Source organism: Podarcis tiliguerta (assembly GCF_965153285.1).
Source record: "Podarcis tiliguerta genome assembly, chromosome: 8".
NCBI lineage: Eukaryota > Metazoa > Chordata > Lepidosauria > Squamata > Lacertidae > Podarcis > Podarcis tiliguerta.
The window spans coordinates 13,935,421-13,947,993 of NC_139541.1; the positions used below are offsets into that span (position 1 = coordinate 13,935,421).

At 48.8% G+C, this 12,573-nt stretch overlaps 1 long non-coding RNA gene across 1 annotated transcript; it reads right to left on the minus strand.

The window, feature by feature from the left end:
* Window positions 1-578: 578 nt before the first annotated feature.
* Window positions 579-8,244, minus strand: LOC310683990. The gene is made up of 3 exons (XR_014514629.1): window positions 8,012-8,244; window positions 7,381-7,641; window positions 579-778 (listed from the first exon to the last, which is right to left on the minus strand). It is a non-coding gene; the product is annotated as an uncharacterized lncRNA (long non-coding RNA).
* Window positions 8,245-12,573: the final 4,329 nt, after the last annotated feature.

The following is a 12,573-nucleotide window of genomic DNA, read 5'->3' on the forward strand; positions in this document are numbered from 1 at the left end:
ACAGCAAGAGGGGTCTCTGCTTTCACTGCGCAGCAATCCCTCTTGCTGTTCTGGCTTCTGGGATAGCTTAGCAGCCTGCATTCGCTCCATAAGACGCACACACATTTCCCCTTACTTTTTAGGAGGGAAAAAGTGAGTCTTATAGAGCAAAAAATACGGTAATTCTTGCAGAAGCCTTGACTCTCCTTGTTTCCACCCACTTCCTTCCTTCCTTCCTACACACCCACATACACAGAAGGCCCTGGATGCTTTGTTGTGTTTAGTTTAATCTTCTGCACCAAGGGTGACTGACTCTAGCGCAGAAACTGGGACAGGTGGCCACATGTGCAGCAGTTTCCAAGGCAACAGATGCAGCCAGCTTGTGGCGCTCATGATGCTTTCTGCTGTTCAACAAGGCCTCTGGGCGCCTGGCAGAGTCCTTCTCACAAGGAACTTCCTGCAGTCTCTGAAGCGGAGAAAGGGAAGAAAAGAGGGAGATGAAAGACTGCATCTCTGTTGGCAGAGCAACTGCTCTGCATGCAGAAGGCCCTGGGTTCCGTCTCCAACGGCATCTTCCAGGTGGGGCTGTGAGTGACTCGTGCCTGCCAGTCAGTGTAGGCAGTATGGAGCTAGATGGACCCAATGGTCTGACTCCGTATAAGGCAGATCTCTACATTCCTATCGAAAACCTGGGCACTTCTATATGCAGGGCATGTGTCCACATTTCCTGGCCCTGCTGAAAACATGGGTGGGCCACCTCACTCCAGCAATTGGATTTCTTCCTTGACTTGTCCTCCCCCTGTGGAAATGATAGCAAAATGTTTCCCTATGACTAGAATGCCCCAAGCACACAGAGTGCAATGAGATTTTTTATTTTATTTGTTTGTTTGTTTGTTTGTTTGTTTGTTTATACCCTGCCCATCTGGCTGGGCTTCCCCAGCCACTCTGGGCATCTTCCAAAAAAATATTAAAATACTGTAATACATTAAACATTAAAAGCTTCCCTAAACAGGGCTGCCTTCAGCTGTCTTCTAAAAGTCTGGTAGTTGTTGTTCTCTTTGACATCTGGTGGGAGGGCGTTCCACAGGGAGGGCGCCACTACCGAGAAGGCCCTCTGCATGGTTCCCTGTAACTTGGCTTCTCGCAGTGAGGGAACCGCCAGAAGGCCCTCGGTGCTGGACCTCAGCGTCCAGGCAGAACGATGGAGGTGGAGACGCTCCTTCAGGTATACTGGACCGAGGCCGTTTAGGGCTTTAAAGGTCAGCACCAACACTTTGAATTGTGCTCGGAAACATACTGGGAGCCAATGTAGGTCTTTCAAGACCGGTGTTATGTGGTCTCGGCTGCTCCCAGTCACCAGTCTAGCTGTCGCATTCTGGATTAGTTGTAGTTTCCAGGTCACCTTCAAAGGTAGCCCCAGATAGAGCATGTTGCAGTAGTCCAAGTGGGAGATAACTAGAGCATGCAGCACTCTGGCGAGACAGTCTGCGGGCAGGTAGGGTCTCAGCCTGCGTACCAGATGGAGCTGGTAAACAGATTGAGTGTTTGTGGGGGGTAAGGCTTGCTTAATTTCATTGTACACAGGTTGTACATTGACAATAAAGGTATTATTATTATTACTGTTGTTGTTGTTGTTTTGAAGGTCTCAGTGCCAGAAACCCTGCAGAGGTCCTGCTAACCCGTGCTAGATGTGCCATAGCTATCCTTTGTTCCTACGATGGAATGGAAGTTTGATGGGCAATGGAAGATTCGGGAGAGATAAAAGAAAGTCCACACGGCACCTGCTGAACCTATGGAACTCCCTGCCACATGAGGCAGTGGTGGACACCAACTAAGAGGATTAGACGAATTCATGGAAGAGGATTAGACAAATCCATAGAAGAGAAGGCTGCTGATAGCTAAAAGCCATGATGGCCGACTACACTCCACTGTTGGGAGGCAGCAATGCTTCTGAATAACAATTGCCGGAAACCACACGAGGGGAGAGGGCTCTTGAGGTCGAATCCTGCTTGCTGGTTTCCCACAGGATGCCCAAGCAGAGAAGCCATTGGCTAGTTCCTGTCTGCTCTTCTTACCATCCTACGAGACAGAGGAAGAGATTTCTCCTCTTCCTCAAATTATAAGTTGGAGGCACCAAAATGTCCTCTTTTCAAAACGGTGGCGGGTCGCCCAAGACTTCAAGAAGAAGCTGGGCTGTTCCTGCTTCTCCATTCTCCACACACACTCCACCCCGTCCCCAGCCCCAGCCCCTCTGCTGCAATAACACAGAGTTTTATTAAGCCTTATGAATTTTTTAGCAGTGCTGGGAGCTATAGATTTTTTAACTCAGGCAGATATTTCGCTCCACCTTAAAGTGAAAAACAGCCTCCTGAAAACTAGAGCAGCAATTCACCACTTAAGGAGGAAATCCCAACAGAGAGAGGGCAGAGGCAAAGAAAAAGACCTCTCCAGGTGAGGCCAGAGAAGGCCACTTACTGTCAAATGCTTTGGGGGAAGATTCAGTGAGCAGGACAGTTTGGGTCCACGTGGGACCAATAGTTCTGTTTTGTTATCACCAAGGCCTACATGAGAAGGGTTTGTTGTCTGTGGATGGCCTGTCCCAAACCTATCTCCTCTGCCCAGCCACTGGCTGAGCTTCCGTGATGTCATAGAATGTTCAGAAACACACAGGAGCGGCCAGTCTCAAATATTAAAAAAAACACTAAAGTCAACAGAGCCTGTAACCATGCGTTGTTACCAAGTAGAAATAATAATTCAATATATAGTGACAGTAGTGGATTATAAAACAGATATGCACTAGACTAATATTAGAACACATTGTGGTACATAGAATCACATATGAGACAGATGAATATGGTAGGCAACATAAAAATAAAAGCATTGAATGAGCTAAGAAAAATTCCATTGGGAAGGTCGATATCGGGCACGCATGTTGGGTTGTTGGTGACATCTCAGATTCTATCTGGTATTTTTCCATCCAAGCCAATTTAGAAGTAATGGAAGGTGCAGAATCCTGACAACTCTGGTTTGTTTTCTTCTTTTGCCTCTCTTCTTTTTCTTTCTAAAAAAAAAGAAGCTACGAGTCCTCATTGAAATAAAGTTGAAAATGTGGCAATGAGGTCGACAAAGGTTTTAGAGGAAGAGGTCCCAGAGTCCTCATATCCTATCTGCATGGAGGAAGTGTTGGAGAGAGAGGTTTGGAAAAGAGAGTCCTACTCTCCATAGCAGAGTTAAGTACAATGGTGATTGCTCCAAGCACATTAAAACTTGGTTAGATTTACATCAGCCCTCACCCACCCTTAAACAAATGTTCCCCACAAAAATACTTAGGCTAGAATAAATCACAGACACTTAGCTTTGCAGGTAAGAGAATATTTTACTCACAAAGTTTCCAGAAGATACAACAAACAAATCTCCATCTCCTGGCAGTGAAACGAAGAAGAAAGTTTCCAAACGGCTTTAAAAGTACTTAGTTTCCTTACAAAAATGATAATGCAATCTTTGGGGTAGCAGGCTGTAAAATCTCCCTTTTGGAGAGATTCGGTTCCTTTGGTTTTTCTTGTAGCTGGGAGCCACAGGCCGCATGGATCCATTTTTCCTTCTTCCACCAAGCATAAAGAGAAAAAGATTGAGAAGTGGGGAAGCAGAGCCTGCCAAGAGCCTGCTAAGCCACACTCACTTGCAAAGTTAACCCTTTCATACACACAAGTGTGCGTCAGTAACTTTATATTACAACAGTAAGGTGGTCTTCTCCTAGGGAATTCTGGGTTCTGATCCTGCTTGGGACCCAACAAAACAGACCAGTCCTTCCTCCAGATCCTCCTTCCCCCACCCATCCCAACTTTGAAAGGTAAGGTGTGGGTGCCTAGTTTGTTTCCCTCAAGCCATCTTCATTTATTTTATTTATTACATTTATCTCATTTTGCCCTCAAGGTGGTATACATGCTTCTCCTCACCCCGAGCCCCATTTTGCCCTCATAACACCCCTGATAGGTGGAGACACTGGCCCATGGTCATTATGGCTTTATGGCCGAGTCAGGATATGAACCCAGGTCTCCCAGGTTTCTTCATCCCAACCACTACGCCAAACTGCCTTTCTGCATCTTTCTGTGCGCTCCTAAACCTCCGTCCTCTCTCTTTCCCAGGCGAGAAGGCCTGGAATGAGGGCAGCAAAGCAGCCAAGCCGGGGCTTTTTATCTTCTCGAGCCACCGGTCCTCCTCATTACACTAATGTCATTAAGGCTTTTCAATTACATGCAATTTCCCCAACCATTATTTCCGAGAGAAGAAGTCTCCCTGGTGCAGTGTACGGCTGAGATGTTCCACACATTTGCTCGCCCCGGATAAATTAGCTCTTTAAGGAAAGACTTGACAAGAGGGGGAGGGCAGCGGAGAGCGATAAGAGAGGACTCTGGCACCAATACAAACCAGATGAATCATCTTCCATGACCTTGCTCAAAACACTGGCCTGAACCAGCAGACCCGTTTGAAATGGATTCATATTTTTGTTATGCTCACAATTTGGGGGGGGGGGCACATAGAATAATAAAATCATAGAACTGTCAAGTTGAAAAAGACCCCAAGGGTCGTCTAGCTCAGGTATAGGCAAACTCGGCCCTCCAGATGTTTTGGGACTACAGTTCCCATCATCCCTGACCACTGGTCCTGCTAGCTAGGGATCATGGGAGTTGTAGGCCAAAAACATCTGGAGGGCCAAGTTTGCCTATGCCTAGTCTAGCTCTGTGGGTTAAACCACAGAGCCTAGGACTTGCTGATCAGAAGGTCGGCGGTTCGAATCCCTGCGACAGGGTGAGCTCCCGTTGCTCGGTCCCTGCTCCTGCCAACCTAGCAGTTTGAAAGCACGTCAAAGTGCAAGTAGATAAATAGGTACCGCTCCGGCAGGAAGGTAAACGGCGTTTCCGTGCGCTGCTCTGGTTCACCAGAAGCCACTTAGTCATGCTGGCCACATGACCTGGAAGCTGTCTGTGGGCAAACGCCGGCTCCCTTGGCCCATAGAGCGAGATGAGCGCCGCAACCCCAGAGTCGGTCATGACTGGACCTAATGGTCAGGGGTCCCCTTTACCTTTATGTCTAGCTCTAGAGATGCAGGTGGCGCTGTGGGTTAAACCACAGAGCCTAGGACTTGCCGATCAGAAGGTCAGCGGTTCGAATCCCTGCAATGGGGTGAGCTCCCGTTGCTCAGTCCCTGCTCCTGCCAACCTAGCAGTTTGAAAGCACGTCAAAGTGCAAGTAGATAAATTGGTACCGCTCCGGCGGGAAGGTAAACAGCATTTCCGTGCGCTGCTCTGGTTCACCAGAAGCGGCTTAGTCATGCTGGCCACATGACCCAGAAGCTATACACCGGCTCCCTCAGCCAATAAAGCGAGATGAGCGCCGCAACCCCAGAGTCAGTCATGGCTGGACCTAATGGTCAGGGGTCCCTTTACCTTTAGTCTAGCTCAACCCCCTGAATTTCAGGTGTCGCAAGCAAAGAAATCCTGACACATGGCCATCCAACTTCTGTTTAAAAAACCTCCAGTGAAGGAGCTGATTGACAGCAGAACAGGCTTCCTCACATGGTGACCTCGCCTTCATTGGAGGTTTTGAAACAGACATTGGATGGCTATGTGTCCAGGATCCTTTAGCTCTGATATCTGCATTGCAGCAGGTTGGGCCAGATGCCCCACTCAGTATTGTCTCCACTGACCAGCTGTAACTCTCAGTGGTTTCAAGCGAGGGTCTTGCCCAGCCTTAGCCAGAGATGCCACAGACTGAACTTGCTGCACAGAGCAGTGAGTCTCCCCGAGATACTGAATTGCAATCTGAAAAAAACAACTAAGTCTCAGGTAAGTGGTGAAATGCTACCACCTGCAGGATGCCCAGAGGCATAGCCGAGTGTCCCTGAACATTTTACACATCACCCGGGAAGACAGGCAAACTAATGCCCGTTTACTGGAAGAAGCAAAGATCGCCAGTGTTGAAGCGATGATTCTTCAACATTAACTTCATTGGACTGGTCATGTTGTGCGGATGCCTGATGATCGTCTTCCAAAGCAACTACTCTATTCCCAACTTTAAAATGGAAAGCGTAATACTGGTGGTCAAGAAGAGAGGTTTAAAGACTCTCTCCAGGCAAATCTAAAAAAGTGTAGGATAAACACTGACAACTGGGAAACACTGGCCTGCGAGCGCTCCAGTTGGAGAACAGCCTTTACCAAAGGTGTCATGGGCTTTGAAGACGCTCAAACTCAGGACGAAAGGGAGAAACGTGCTAAGAGGAAGGCACGCTTGGCAAACCCTCACCATGATCAACTCCCACCCAGAAACCTATGTCCCCACTGTGGAAGGACGTGTGGATCCAGAATTGGACTCCACGGTCACATATGGACTCACTGTTAAAACCATGTTTGTGGAAGGCAATCTTACTTGGCTATGAGGGATCACCAAAGAAGGTGAGTAGTCAGGCTTTGCTCATCACTTTGCTCATCACCAGTGGCCAGGGATGATGGGAGTTGTAGTCCAACAACATCTGGGGACCCACAGGTTGAAAACTGCTGCTATAATGTGATCAAAAATTCACCACAGGCAGCAGAACATGGATAGTAGTATCCTAGAGTTGTAGAGTTGTAACGGAACCCCCAGGGTCATCTAGTCCAACCCCCAGCAACACAGAAACCACAGCTAAAGAATCCCTGATAAATGGCCACCCAACCTTTGCTTAGATACCTCCAATGAAGGTGAGTCCACCACCTTCCAAGTGAGTTGGTTCTGCTGTCGAACAGCTCTTAATACCAGGAGGTCCTTTCTGATGTTTGGTCGGAATCTCCTTTCTGATCATTTGAACCCTGCATTGCATGGGGTTGGACTAGATGACCCTTGGAGTCCCTTCCAACTCTACAATTCTATGACTTCATTGGTCCAAGCGCTATCAGAGGCACCGTCTTCTCTAGTTGATGGAGGGGGCCCGACACAACATCCTGAAGTTGCACACACGGCATCACAAGGAGTCAGGGGGGAGGAAACACACACTCTTTGAACATTGAAGGGACCCGGGGAGGGGGCTCAAAAAAATACATGGGGGGGGAGGGCAAAACTGCCCGAGAACAAGAGCGTTTTCCCCTCCTGCAGTTTCTTAAGCAACTGGTATTCAGAAGCATTGCTGCCTCCAAGTGCATTCTCTACTCCCTTTTTTATAACCATCCCAGTTAGCGGCCATCACTAAATCCTGTGGCAGTGAGTTCCATAGTTTAGCCATGCTCTCTGTGTAAAGAAGTCCTTCCTTTTGTGTATCCTGAATCCAGCCTCGCTGGATGCCTATGGGTTCTGATGTTACGAAAGAGTGAAAGGTACCTCTCTGGCTTTCTCACCCTGACGCCCCACATGCACGGATGCCTCACTCACCTGGTTCAGCCCAAGAGTCACCTTTAATAGTCCTCCTACTTGTGCTGTCAGAACAGCCTCTAAGCCTGCCTTAATCTGATTTAATAGCCGGCAACATTTATATAGCGAGGGCTTCCTAACAGTTGTGCAAGTGGCGTCCTTTCACATAACATTAGCTGAACATTGGATGACTCAGGACAAATAAAAATGAACTATTTCTTCATGCAGTACATAGTGAAAGTTTGAAACTTGATCCTCCAGGAGGCAGGGATGGCCGCCAACCTAAAGGTAAAGGTACCCCTGCCCGTATGGGCCAGTCTTGCCAGACTCTAGGGTTGTGCGCTCATCTCACTCTATAGGCCGGGAGCCAGCGCTGTCCGCAGACACTTCCGGGTCACGTGGCCAGCGTGACAAGCTGCATCTGGCGAGCCAGTGCAGCACACAGAACGCCGTTTACCTTCCCGCTGGTAAGCGGTCCCTATTTATCTACTTGCACCCGAGGGTGCTTTCGAACTGCTAGGTTGGCAGGCGCTGGGACCGAGCGACGGGAGCGCACCCCGCCGCGGGGATTCGAACCGCTGACCTTTCGATCGGCAAGTCCTAGGTGCTGAGGCTTTAACCCACACACCACCCGCGTCCCTCGGCCGCCAACCTAGATGGCTTTAAAAGTATCGGACAAATTCATGCAGGAGAGGGCTATTGATGGCAATGGTGTTTCTGAATACCATTTCCAGGAAACGGCAGGAGGGGGAAGTGTTCTTGTGCTCAGTTCCTGTTTGTGTGTTTTCCACAGGTATCTGGCTGGCCACTGTGGAAGAAGGCTCTTCTGATGTTCTTACGAACTTAGGTCCATTAATTCCAATGGGTCAACACTCTTGATGATACTACTGTTAATGGGAAAATCCGAGGGCTCCCTTGGACAAAAACAAAGACACCAACCAGGATTACTTGGAGCAAAACAGAAGCCTGTAGGCTTGGCCTTTATTGAACTGTTGCAACAGGGTGCTCCCCTCACTTGCAGGAGAGAGGAGGGACCCAGAAAAATGGTGTGCAAGGCCTTATAAAGACTTTTGAAATTGCCACCCTGTAGATCAAGACCACCCCCAGAAACATCATACATACATCACAGAAGGGGTGTAACCTAAGAGCACCCCTCAGATACATCACACCTTCATCACAGAAAGGAGGGGTTGAGGGAGGAGTTGCGGTGGTAACCTGAGTGTCCTGTCACCTGGCTGGTTCCTCCTTTCCCCCGCCCCATGAGTACTTTCCAGGTGACAGAGGGGAGTTTGCAGTTGCCTGCCCCCAGAGGGAAGAGCTGATTATTGTCCTTTGTCCAGTCCGTGCTGAATCCACTCCCATATGCAAGTTCTTTGTGATCTTGATGGTCTTCTGTCTGGGACCATCAGGGTTGGCATAGCAACTGGGCAGGGCTCCTGTGTATGTGCTGGTATGCTCAAGGGATTATGGCTGCCCTGTATCAAACCTTCCCCATTTTGTAGTCCTTCCTTCATGGAGTAAACTAAAAGTGGAACAGTGCCAATGCGATGCATGGTTGATTTTCTATGAATTTATAACAGAAGCGTAGAGCATGTAGTGTGTGAGTGTGTGTGAAGTTTGTACAAACTGAATGATTTGGGGGGGGGGGGGGTTCCTGCGACATTACTAGTATTCAACTTCCACTAGGAAGGCTAGCAAATTGAATCCCTCATCAAGGGGCAAGGCTTGGGTGCTTGTGAGAGCCAGTGTGGTGCAGTGGTTAAGAGCGGTAGACTCCTAATCTGGGGAACCGGGTTCGTGTCTCCGCTCCTCCACATGCAGCTGCTGGGTGACCTTGGGCCAGTCACACTTCTCTGAAGTCTCTCAGCCCCACTCACCTCACAGAGTGTTTGTTGTGGGGGAGGAAGGGAAAGGAGAATGTTAGCCGCTTTGAGACTCCTTAAAGGGAGTGAAAGGTGGGATATCAAATCCAAACTCTTCTTCTTCTTTGGAACGCCATCTCTTGGAAACTAAACACTACGCAGCTGGTGGTGTGGCCTTTGAGGGTGTGAGAAACCCAAGGAGGATTGAACGCCCAGAACCTAACAGGATTGAACTCACCCTGCACCAGCTGGTGGGAGGAGGATTCGATGGGTAGGGTTTGGGCTCATGCAAGAGTTCCATACATAGGAAACACTCACGCACCTGGGCCAGAGAGGATTGAACTCCCTGGGCATCAGCTCTTGGCATGTCTGCGTGCTCCTCAGAGGATGTTGCATATGGTAAGGTAAAGGACCCTGTCACGGTGTCCTGTTGTGCCAGAAGCAGTTTAGTCCTGCTGGCCACATGACCCGGAAAGCTGTCTGTGGACAAACGCTGGCTCCCTCGGCCTGAAGAGTGTCGCAAGCCCATAGTTGCCTTTGACTGAGCGTAACCATCCAGGGGGATGCAGGTGGCGCTGTGGGTTAAACCAGAGAGCCTAGGACTTGCCGATCAGAAGGTCGGCGGTTCGAAACCCTGCGACGGGGTGAGCTCCCGTACCTCGGTCCCTGCTCCTGCCAACCTAGCAGTTCAAAAGCACATCAAAAGTGCAAGTAAATAAATAGGTACCACTCCGGTGGGAAGGTAAACGGCATTTCCGTGCGCTGCTCTGGTTCGCCAGAAGCGGCTTAGTCATGCTGGCCACATGACCCGGAAGCTGTATGCCGGCTCCCTCGGCCAATAAAGCGAGATGAGCACCGCAACCCCAGAGTCGGTCAAGACTGGACCTAATGGTCAGGGGTCCCTTTACCTTTAACCATCCAGGGGTCCTTTCCCTTTACATTATGGGGTGCTGCAGTGGACGGCCTTATTCTCAGTGCTACTTAATATCTACACAAAGCAGCTGGGAGTGGCCATTGGCAGTTTCAGGGCAAGATGTCAAGAGTATGCTGATGACACTCAGCTCTATTTCTCCATAGGATCTGAAATCAGGAGAGGCTTTGCAGTCTCCTTTTATTAATTTTATTTTAATTAATTAATTTTATAATGAATGATTTTAGAGTGTTGTTTGTGCTTTACCTTTGTACTGTTTTATTGTTGTTAGCCTCCCTGAGCCCGGCTGGGGAGGGCGGGATATAAATAAATTTTATTATTATTATTATTATTATTATTATTATTATTATTATTAATCCACTGCCTGAACGCAGTGGTGAAATGGACGAGGGAAAACAAGCTGAACTTGAATCCTGGAGGCACTCATGTGTTGCCCCTGAAGGAGGAGGTTTGCAGTCTGGGGTTGTTTCTCTGTCACCAGAGGCTCAGTGGCTGGAAGTGCCTTTTAGCAACTGATACGGGTTCTACTGCAAGCACTTAGCCATCATTTGCCATTATTTCTATGCAATTTCCCCCCATGCTTTGTTTACCAAGGAAAACTAAATTACACTGACTTAACCAAAATACCTTTTGAATTCCCAAGTCATGCTACGACATTTTAGCACAAATGTGGAATTCGAAAGCTGAAAAAATGTGCCCCAATATAAGCTCGGCACCAGAAGAGCTGTAGAAAATGCCCAGGAATAAAATATCCCGTGCAGTCGGCCCATAAAGCAGAGGCGTATATAATTCCTCTGCTTCATACACGTAATTTGTGTTGACACAGGGAGTGTGGAAACCCCAGCCATTATGGCACTCATTACAGTGGGGTTAGATGAGCTGGTTTGCTGCAAAACCAGCAGGCCTGGTTGGAGCTCCCTTCTGGTTACGACAACCAAACCGCAGAGGCTTCCGGGCAGCTAACAGCTTCCCCGCGTGGAGTCACCATCCCTCTTGCCAAGGGTGAGGGAAGCTCAACTTGTGACATACCTGCCCTCCTGCGAGCCAGCGGGACCCAGTAGGAGGAAGACTTGACTCAGCTTGCCCAACCCTGAATCCGTGGGATGGGAACCCAAGGCGGGAGCTGAAAGTGATCACTGATGAAATAGGGCAACGTAAGCAAGGAGCAGGGAAAGGAAAGGAAGGACAACCTTCAGCAGGAGGAGAGATGGAAGGAGAAAGCCCTCGACCTATTGGGCCACAGCATGGTTCTGCAACAAACCACCCTAAACACCAGGACTTTTTTTTCAGCTGGAACGAATATTCCAGCCCCTCTCAGGTGGGTGCCATGGCCAGTATAAGAGAATGAGGCGAGTTCTAGAAAAATAGCATTGCAAAACACCACCCACAATCTGCTTCTGGTAGCTGTTAAAGTGAACACATCACCAGGGAAAGGCCATCACTAGGCCGAGACACCAGTGGCTTTCCAAACATCCATGGAAGATCACCTGCTAACCGCTCCCGAAATTTCCTAATCATGCAAATTCGTCATTTCGGGCTGCCAGCGGCCCCTCACCATCCCTTGTCAGCTGACATATTTTGGGAGTCTGCAGGCATGAACAATCCACGTGCAGCTTTTTCCTTTCAGCCACCTCCTTTCAGGCAGGGGGTGGGAAATTTGCAGCTCTCCAGATTTGGTGGGACTACAAGTCCCACTATCCGTGACTATTGGGGCGGATGGGAATTGAGAGTCCCAACAAGTCTGGATGGACTACAGGTGAGCCATCCCTGCTTTAATCAGTAATTAAAAAACAAACAAACCGAGCAGCCACTCATACAGAGGCACAACAGGGAGTTTTCTTTGGTGTTCCCAGCTCCCAGGGGCCTTTAGTCCAGGAATGGGAAATGGGTGGCCCTTCAGATGTTGCTCCCATCGTCCCTGATCTGGCTGGGGCTTATGGGAGATGTAGTCAAAAAACTTCTGGAAGGGGTTGCAAGGTTCCCTCGCCCTTTCCTTTAGGGAGTGCTGTAAAAAGGATTGGGTGCGGGGAGAGAGCTCAGCTGCTGTTAAACTGAAGCTCTAACAAGCACCATTAGGAAGCGTAACACTCCAGAAATTTTTGCAGCCTGGTTTTTTAGGGGCCGTTTCTCCACCAGAGAGCACAAAAGAAAAAGGGACCCTGGATCTCTTTTGTAGGACCGTTTGTGATCCACCCTCAATACAAAACCGGCTGCCGTTTCAAGCCTCATCACTTGGATACACGGCAAAGCGGCCAGATTTGCTCACCTTTCAAGCTTTCTGGCAAACAAAATTTTTCTTAGGCCACAGGACGCCCAGTCTATGGCTTTCAAGTAAGATAAAAGTTTTGCTTTATTTTTCAAGAACTAACTCTTCCCAGGAAACAAACAGGAAAGAGGGGAGGAAGATCTTTCAGGGACCCT